The following is a 10247-nucleotide window of genomic DNA, read 5'->3' as shown; positions in this document are numbered from 1 at the left end:
GTGCACGTACTAGGATAGCTTGTACTAGAGGTGGGAGAGCATGTTCCGGCCCCAAGAATACACTGTGTCATGTTCCTCCATCTCTCATATTAAACAAACAAACTCAGCTCTGATCCACGATCGTTTGCCAGTACCCATCATGCCATGGTTTCGATCATGATGCGCCGTACCAGGGGAATAGGAACTCAGCCCATGCCCAACGCTCACAAATATACACGACTTTCCGCATCAAACTTTTGACCGAGGGCCCACTGCTGCAGCCTGCCGAGATTTGCTATTGATAGTATAGCGAGCGATACTGTCTCCCCCCGGATGGGTAGTTAGAGGATGCAATAGACATCAATCAGAGTGATGGTCATCTTCCCTGTAGGCAGATGAAATTACATCGTATCTGCGTCCCACCTCTCCATGAGAGCTTGTAGGATCAGGACATGGAACTAAAACTCTGGCAGACAAAATGTCCACCACAGTCCTACTCTTTGGAGTAGTTGTTTGTCTGCTACCGATAGCTCCTCCGCCTAGTCCTACAATGTTTGCAATAGATGGACCGATGTATGCTCCTGCATCTTAGGCAACGTCTGCATACAAATAAAATTCTTCATTAGTCCCCATCGATGATATGCTTAGATGCTAGTGCGTCTGTAAGATGCAAGTGCGCTTTATGGATGCCAACATCCAGGATAGACCGCAACATGATCCCTAGATGACAATGCGTGTCTAGAATGATCGCATGGCACTGAGACCCTAATGCGTCCCCTAGATGCTTATGCACCACTAAAAACTAAAATTTTAAAAAAATGCATAAAATTACACATTAAAGCACGATTTAAGGTGTACCTTCTCGAGCTCATCACCTTGCTCGACTGCGGTCCATAGCTCCTTGATCTTGCTCACCTTGTGCTCTCATCTGCCTAGATTTTTTTCTCAGACTCTATTCAAATCTCAGCCAAAATACCCATGGTGAATAGTGAAAATAACCCTTCTTGGGGCCCACTCTCAAGTATCTAGCCCAATTTTCACCCAAAATTTTTGCTAACCATTTTGGGACACTTGTGGCTCGTTTTCCTTCCCGTTTTCCCCACCTCGCTGCGGGAAAATCAAAAGGGGGAATATAATCACATTTATCAGATTTTCCTCTTTTATCCGTACTAATGCTCCTTAAGCAGTCTTCTCGTCAAAGTAGTTTTTGTTGGCCATTTGGTAGAATTCATTATGTGTTGCATTGATGTTTTGTCATTGATGTCAACACTAGCTTTTTGGATGCTTTACCGACACCCTTCTGGTCCCAGTAGGATGAGTGGTTTCTGGTTAACTTGGATTCGACATGATCTGGTAGGCTCCAGTATAATCTGGTAATGGAACTGACTTGTTCATAATACTAATACTCATATTTATTGAGTTGGTTTTGGTCTGGTGATTGGATGTTATCCTGCCTACTTAGAAGAATGGTTTCTGGTTCTGACAAGGGTTTCACTGACAAATCTTTTGATGGAGATCTTTGATAAATTGCATAAGTGGTGTTGGTGCAGCTTCTGATAGAGTTTCAAGATGCTGTTGGTGATCATGTTCGAGACTTGGCATTTGGAGATCATTGTTGAAGTGTGTGGACCCATACTTGGTCCCGATTAATCTAGGTTATAGACCAACATTAATATAACATGTGGATAGGACCTATTGATATATTTTCGGATGTCTTATGTGTTGATATTATGTGTTTTGGTCTAAGGCAAACATGGTTTTATTGGCATTTTGGATATGTTGATATGGTTTTGTCATTGATGCCAACACCTGTCATCGCTTGTCAACACTTATCAGCACTTGGAGATTTTGGTTATGTTCACCGGCAAGTCAGAAACTTATGCACAGTCACCGGTATTTGGTTCACTGACACTTGGAATGAATTGGAGAATACTTGGTTATGTCGAAGAAATTATTCGATCACTTGGTTTTGGCGATTTGGTTATTTGTTTATTCGGGTTTGCATATTTGTTGTTACCGACAAATAGGTTCAGGATAAGCACCGATAGGTATATCTATTCCAGATCAGCACGACACGTTATGAAGATGATTTATTATTATTTTAAATTCATTGAGCCGACATCATGCATCAAATATTGATTTATTTGTAATTGATTTTATTGTAATATCTTTTAGTGAGCCGACCTATTCAAAATTGGTCTTAGGTTATGGTATAAATGTAAGATCTCATTTGTGAGATTGAAGTGTGAATACGAAAAGGATTGCAATAAGGTATATGCGAAAATAAGTAGAGCTATACACACAAACATCATTTGAAGGTTGAAGGAAGGATTTTGTGAAGGCAATCTGAACTAAACCAGTATTGAATCCAACACATGAAGATGCTATTTTGTGCAGTACATTATCATTGGATTTAACAATCCAATTGTAGTCAGTGTGACTCTCATTTTGTGATCGAGCAATGAGCTCTAGGCAGCTGGCCTTTCTACATGCGCAGAATCCATATTGTACACACATACTATCGCAATAGTATCATTTAATTGTGGGTAAGGCTTCCCACCGTGGTTTTTCCCCTTATAGGGTTTCCATGTACAACTATTTGTGTTATGTGTTGTGGATGTTATTGTCTTTTTGTTTCATGCATTAATCTTTACTGGTACTGCAATTAACTGTTAAGACTGTCTACCAGCATAAAGTATGGTTTACCGGTATTATGCATTAAGTTTTGGTTAAGTAAATTTTGGTTGAATTTATTGGACAACTGATTCACCCCCCCCTCTTAGTTGTCTCCGGGACCTAACAGGTTTGTAATTATGTAATTGATTTATTGTCTGGTGGTCGACCTGATTGTTTATGGTCGAGGGTTTGTATAAATAAGATGTAAGATCTCATTGTAGATCATCATGGTTAATGTAAGAGGTCATGGTCAAGGAATGTAAAGTGCGAATAATGTAATATCACTCAGGCAGAGGAGTTGGTCGATCATTAGAGATCGAATTGGGTTTGTGTAAGAGATTTAGTCCTCCGGTATTGAGCTTAACAGGAACTGTACTCAAGCATAGGAGAAGATATCTTTTGCAGTTCAATTCTTCTCTGGATTGTAGTCTATATTTATATGTATTTAATGAGTCTCCTTTTGTGATGAGCAATGTCCTCTAGGCTGTTGGCCTTCCTACAAGTGAAGGCCCCTTCATTGTAATTCACATACTTACGACAAAAGTATTATCTAACTGTGGGTAGGCTTCCCTCTATTATTTTCCCCTTAACCGAGTTTTCCATGTGCAAATCCTGGTGTCATGTTGAAAAGGGAGAGATATTGATATTCAAAGCTATATGCAGATGATTGTTGGTTGTCTTTCATAGGGGGAGACTTGTTTGGAATTTCTTGGTACTTATATGTTTTTCACATCTAGTGTTGCCATCAATGCCAAAGGGGGAGATTGTTGGCCATTTGGTGGAATTGATTAAGTGTTGCATTGATGTCAACACTAGCTATTTGGATGCTTTATCGATACCCTTCTGGTCCTGGTGGGATGATTGGTTTCTGGTTAACTTGGATCTGACATGATCCAGTAGGCTCCGGTATAATCTGGTGATGGAACTGGCTTGTTCATAATACTAATACTCATATTTGGTCAATTGGTTTTGGTCTGGTGATTGGATGCTATCCTGCCTGCTTAGAAGATTAGTTTCTGGTTCCGACGAGGGTTTCACCAGCAGAGCTTTTGATGGAGATCTTTGATAAATTGCATAAGTGGTGTTGGTGCAGCTTCTGATTGAGTTTCATGATGTTGTTGATGATCATGTTCGAGACTTGGCATTTGGAGATCATTGCTGAAGCATGTGGACCTATACTTGGTCCCGGTTGATCTAGGTTATGGACCGACATTAATGTAACATGTGGATATGACCTATTGATATATTTCCAAATGTCTTATGTGTTGATATTATTTGTTTTGGTCTAAGACTGACATGGTTTGTAATTATGTAATTGGTTTATTGTCTGGTGGCCGACCTGATTGTTTATGGTCAAGGGTTTGTATAAATAAGATGGAAGATCTCATTGTAGATCATCGTGGTTAATGTAAGAGGTCATGGTCAAGGAAAGTAAAGCATGAATAATGTAATATAATTTTGGAAGAGGAGGTGGTTGATCATTGGAGATCCAATTGGGTTTGTGTAAGAGGATTTAGTCCTTTGGTATTGAGCTTAATCGGAACTGTACTTAGGCATAGGAGATGCTTTTTTTTGCAGCTCAACACTTCTCTGGATTTTAGTCTGGATTTATATGTAGTTAGTGAGGCTCCTTTTGTGATGAGTAGTGTGCCTTAGGTTGTTGGCCTTCTGCAAGTGCAAATCCCTTCATTATAATTCACATACTTACTGCAGAAGTATTATCTGACTGTGGGTAGGCTTCGCACCATGGCTTTTCCCTTTACCGGGTTTTCCACATACAACATACAAATCTTGGTGTCATGTGGATGTTATTTATTTTGTGATTATTATTTATTCTTAATTGGTTTATCTACTATTTTGGTATTAATGTTTTGGGTTCCGGTATTAAAGTTTTACAAGCTAATGTTCCTTTAATATGTGATAACTGATTCACCCCCCCCCCCCCCCCCCTCTCAATTGTCTTTCGGTTATCTGAACTGTCTAACAATTTCCTCTATTTTTGGTGCTAACAAATTTTTGAATTTTATAGTATGAAATTTTTCATGCTGAATGCGTTGGTTTCTCATGGAAATTTGGGGGCATCATCTATGATCACTGACTCGATCTTTGCGGCCTCTACAGTATCCTTTTTGGGCTAAGTATTTATTGCACTTGTTGCACTGCATGGGCTTAATGAACTTATCTTTATAACGCTACTTTAGTGTGCTTGATCCCTTGAGTTGATCAGCCCACTAAAGTGGGGGTAAAATGTAGTGTCCTAAATTGTGCCTAGTGTACTTATGCCACTTATGCATGACACCCAGTGCATTAAGGACGAATTCATTATCAAAATTTTGACATTTTCGCATCATGGGCCTCGAAGGAAAAGTTCCTTCATTTTCCCTAAAAACCCATTTGGGATTATCTTTGGTAGGACATACGCGTGATGCGCTAACATCTACACACCACGCTAACATCCTGATAAGTTTGCAAAATCTTAAATCTTGCAGTGAGTCGGACGCTTGTCGACACGTATCTTTTGGCTTTCCTTTCGCCGTAACATCTCTCCACGCTTCTTTCAAAGATTAAAAAGTTCTCTTTTCTCATTTGAAAGGTTCTACGCTCTCATTTTTCTTCTCTTGGCTCTCTTGTTTCTCATTGATCTCTTAATATGCTCTTTAATGCTCTACCAACACTATCAAGCTACATAGATCCTACAATTATCTTGCAACTATGTTACCAACAAGCACATATCTCGAGCTTCATCACACTCGCATCTCGAAAAGGGGGGTTTGACTGCATGCCTTGTCTTCTCTTTATCATTTACCTCTATTTTTTCATTGCATGCAATATATCTTCTATATCTTTGAATGTATTTGTTATCTAGGTGCATTTAACTTACCAATCTATCATTCCTATCTATTTACAATAGGGGTTTGCTTCCATTAAGTAGAGTATAGTTTCTATTTGCATTTTTAGCAATTATCATTTATTCCAATCTATCTCTCTCGCTATCTGTGGTAATTGAAACACCTAAATGGGGGTCTGACTAAGGCATGCCCCTATATAGCCCCAACATTTTCCCCCATCTCCATATGTGCAGGTGACGAACATGTTCCACATGGTGGAGAGAAGTCACTGCTAATTCTTAGGATGATTTCATGTCTTTTGGTTGTATAGACAACAACACATCGTGCTAGAGTCTGCGCACCGCACTGGCATCCGAAACCCGAGACATTCCAAATCTTGTGGTATAATCTGTTCTGAGTTTCACATCATTCTATTAATTTAGATTCTCATATTTCATTATTTATGTACTCTGTTTAATTATTTCCACTCTATCATAAGCATTAGTTTTGTTATCATTTGGCTCACCTTAGCACTAGTTTGAGTGAGGTAGCGGCAAATTGATTTGTCCTCTAGGATTCATCATCTTGGAGGTGACAAATCTCCTTCGCTACAAAAGGTAGTGGTATGACCCTTTGAGAGGACATGCGGGTTCTAAGAATTGAAATGGATTAGAGGACTAGAGGATTGAGGATGAAAGAATGTAAAAAGGATAAGGATGATGAAGGGGAATGAATGAATTGGAGTCTCCAAAATAAATGGATGACATGAGATGAATGAACGAAATGAAGTATGTGGATGAGATTTCTTATTGTGTATATGTGGAGAGAAAACCTAGTTTTGATTTTGCAACAGAATATCTACACCACTAACTATAGAAGTTGGGATGTTGTGAATAATTGATGCGTGGACTTATACTCTCAGACATTAGGTTATCTCTATGCACACTGGTTCGCAAACACTAATGATGGTGTAGATGAGAGACTATAGGATCATACAAGAGAAACCATCAAACATGCCATACCATAAAAATGATTCCCCATTATACACCAACCGAGACATACCGAGATATAGGATGATCAAGGAAACCCTAAACAGGTATAGTCTTGGGACGCAAGATAAAAAATCAAAGCGAAAAGCTCAATCATACAAACAACATGCACATGATCAACTGATATCTCTTGCCAAGAGTAGGGTATGGATCTAGATAGATTGTCGGATATGGAAAGGATATATTCTGATGGGTAGGTGATGGATTTGGATAAACTACCAGACATGGGAAGGATGCATCCTGATGGGTGGGGTGTGGATAGATTGATGGGAGACAACTGATAAGAGGGTTGTGTAGGGTCTGTAGATAGGAGGATTACCACTTGGATTTGGTTAACATGTCATAGATGGGTATTTGGATTATGCACAAGTCAATATAAGCTCAAATAGATGGTAAAAGCTCAGTGTAAATGAGATAAAGCTCAGTTTGATTGGAGAAAGCTCAGTGTGATGGGGATCATAAATGGATTGGATAATATGGGAAAGGGATTATTGATTGAATAAGATTGGATGAGATGGGGAATATGATTGGATTGGATTGGATGAGATGGTGAATATGATTGAATACAATAGGATTGGATTGTGGAATAGGATAAATGGATTGGAACCAATGACAAGCGAGAACCAAGGCTTGGTAAAAGGATGGAATGGAGGAATAGATTGCTTGAATATGAGATGGAGGGATTTAGTAGATGGATAGTGATAGGATATGGAGGAGTAAAACATGAAAGATAGGTGTAATGGGTGTTGGCCATATGATGAAATTGATTATGTGTTGCATTGATGTTTTGTCATTGATGTCAACACTTGTTGTTATAGTTGTTTACCGGCTTTTGGTAGAAGGATTCGACTGGGAAGATTATCAGTTGATTGTCACCGGTGTGATCTAGATGATGGAATAAGCATGTATGGATGGCTCATATGCTTCTAAAGTATGTTTCAGTCAATTGTTATTGACTTGATGATCTCATGCTATCTTATGTTCTAGTAAGCCTTCTTTATAGGTCCGGTAAGAGTTTCATCAACAGAGCTTTATTGAGGATCTTTGATGTAATGCATAAGTGGTGTTGATACAACATCTAGAAGGGATTCAAGATGGTGATGGTGATTGTGTGGGTGGGTTGACTGATTGGTGTCATTGCTTTGGCATGTGTGGATCGAATTTAGGTCCGGTGCTATCTAGGTTATGGACCAGTTTTCATGTAACGTGTTGGTGGATCCTCTAATTTGCTTCCGTGATGTTTTATTGATTGGATGATGTTTGTCTAGCCTTAGGCCGACATGTTTTATTATTTTATTTCAAGATTATGTAATGGATGTATTGAATTATCATTTGGGTGGCCAACCTAATTGATTAGGTCTCGGGTTGGTATAAATATATGTAAGATCTCATTGTAAGTCATGGGAAAGGAGTGAATAATGTAATAATCATTTGTGCAGAGGATTTGGTCGATCATAGCTGATCGAGTTGGGTTTATGTAAGAGGTTTTAGACCTCTAGTATTGAGCTTAACCGGAACTATAATCTTGCATGTTTGATGCTATCATAGGTAGTTCTTCTTTCTAAATTGTTGTCCAAATATTTTGAGGTGGTTGGCGTCTTCTGTAGTAAGTGAGACTCCATTGTGATGATCAATGTGCCTTCCTGCATGTGTAGGCCCCTATTGTAATTGTACTCACATAAATCTGTCCATTTAATTAAATGAATATTTAGTATTTATTTGATTAATTAACCATCAATAATTAGTTAATTAAATTAATATTTAATTAATTCATCCTCAACCCCCCCTTCTATTAATTAAATAAATTATTCAATTTATTTAAATTAATTCATTAAGCCACACTATGAATCAATTAAATGAATAAATCACATTTATTTAATTTAACCCCCTTTCCTCTTTTAAATAAATAATCAAATATTTATTTAAATCCCTAAACTACCCCCCACTTGCATTCTCCTACAAATGCAAGTTGCAACCACAAGTTGAAATAAAGTAATTTTATTTTAATTAAAATCCTATTTTCCTTCACCCACCAAACCCACTTGCATCCTAAACCCATTCTAGATTATTCTAAACCATTCCTAATTAGCCTAATCACCCTCTCTAATTATTGTCACATCCCTAAGCAACTTTAAGTCACTTCTCAAAGCCTCCAAAGTCTTTGAAAAACATTAAATGCTTTATGTCTCCAACAAGTTAACCCCTAAAGTCTTCCAAACCATTAATGGTTCTTACATGACCATTTATGGCTCCTACATAACCATTAATGGTTAATTCCACTTGCCCACATGGTTAGAGGCTTTACCTCTAACTCAACCTCCATTTAGCTCACGTGTCTCCTCAAGCATTCATTGCTTTGACCATGGTTATCCCCACTAACTCTTGCACAAGAGTTTGTCCATTGGATAAAGGGATTATTCATTGGATAAAGGCTTTATTCATTCAACTCAATCTTAACCTTACCTCCCAAACTAACCTTCATGTCATCTCAAGCATTTAATGATTCTTCCCTCTTCTCTCAAGCCATCTCATGTTGACATTTGTCATCCTGCGTTTGGGTTGAAAGCCATCACATGGATCATAAATCTTTCAATCGTGACCCTTGTTGAGATTACTCAATCTCAACCATACATTTCTCTTTTTTTCCTATAAATAGAGCCCATTCCTTCATAATCCAGATCCATAAATCTTGTATGCATCTAATCTATAGTGAAATTTAAGAGAGCATTTTAGGAGCAAATCATAATCTACATTGTTATTTTGGTTAAATTCAATATAGCTTAATTAGGTGCTTTCTCATATTTAGCTTGCATTTGCATAATTTTTGATCATTTCATAAATCTTGAATCTCCATAAGACTTCCATAGTAGTGCAAAAAGTTGAGGGCTACACTCATGTGGAACTTGGAGAGGAGAGGAACAAGGGAGGAGAAGCTATGAACATGTTGGCAAGCATTTGTGGTGCAGGAGCACCCAAGAACATGATGTCACCAGGAGAAAAGTGATGTTTTAAGTCATTTTGATCATTTTTATGATGTATTGATTCATGATGAATCCATTTGTAAAGACATAATCAAGTATTGTAATTATTTGCATAAAGTTGTTAAAAGTTGTTCTTTAGGTCTCAGTTTGGTCTATAAGGTCAAGATTGTTGAAATAACCCATGGAAGGATAAAATAATTGTAAAATATCTCAAATAGTATATAAGAGTTTTTACAATTTGGGGAGTGATTAGGAAAAAGTGTCAAAGTTGCAAGAAAATTGCAAAAGTGCAACATTTGCAAAAATGTAAAAGTGCAAAAATTGCACATAAAGTTGTAAAAGGGAAGATGAAGGGTCATAAAGGTAGTTGGATGGTTTATAACTACCAAAGAGTCTATAAATATGTTGTATTGTTCGAACCAAATCATTATTTGGAAGAATAGAGAAGGAGGATAAAGTTTTGGAACAAATTGGTGTGTTTAAAACTCGTATTTTGATTGGTGTTTTTGTGTTAAGTTGTTGTTTCTAGGTCTTGTATGACCAAGTATGGCCTGGAAACCCTATATATTTATAATAGTTAGATAGTGGAATGAATCCTCTTTCTCATTATTTTGGTTTGGTGTAGTTTAATGAATAAATGAATAAGTTATGAAAGTTTTGGTGAAAGTGGTTGTTTGCAAATTTGAGATTTCCTGAGAATAGTCATGTTACAACATTTGGTACAGACTCATTGG

The sequence above is a fragment of the Cryptomeria japonica genome, chromosome 9 (assembly GCF_030272615.1).
Source record: "Cryptomeria japonica chromosome 9, Sugi_1.0, whole genome shotgun sequence".
In the NCBI taxonomy this organism is placed as follows: Eukaryota; Viridiplantae; Streptophyta; class Pinopsida; order Cupressales; family Cupressaceae; genus Cryptomeria; species Cryptomeria japonica.
This window is presented reverse-complemented; position numbering follows the sequence as displayed.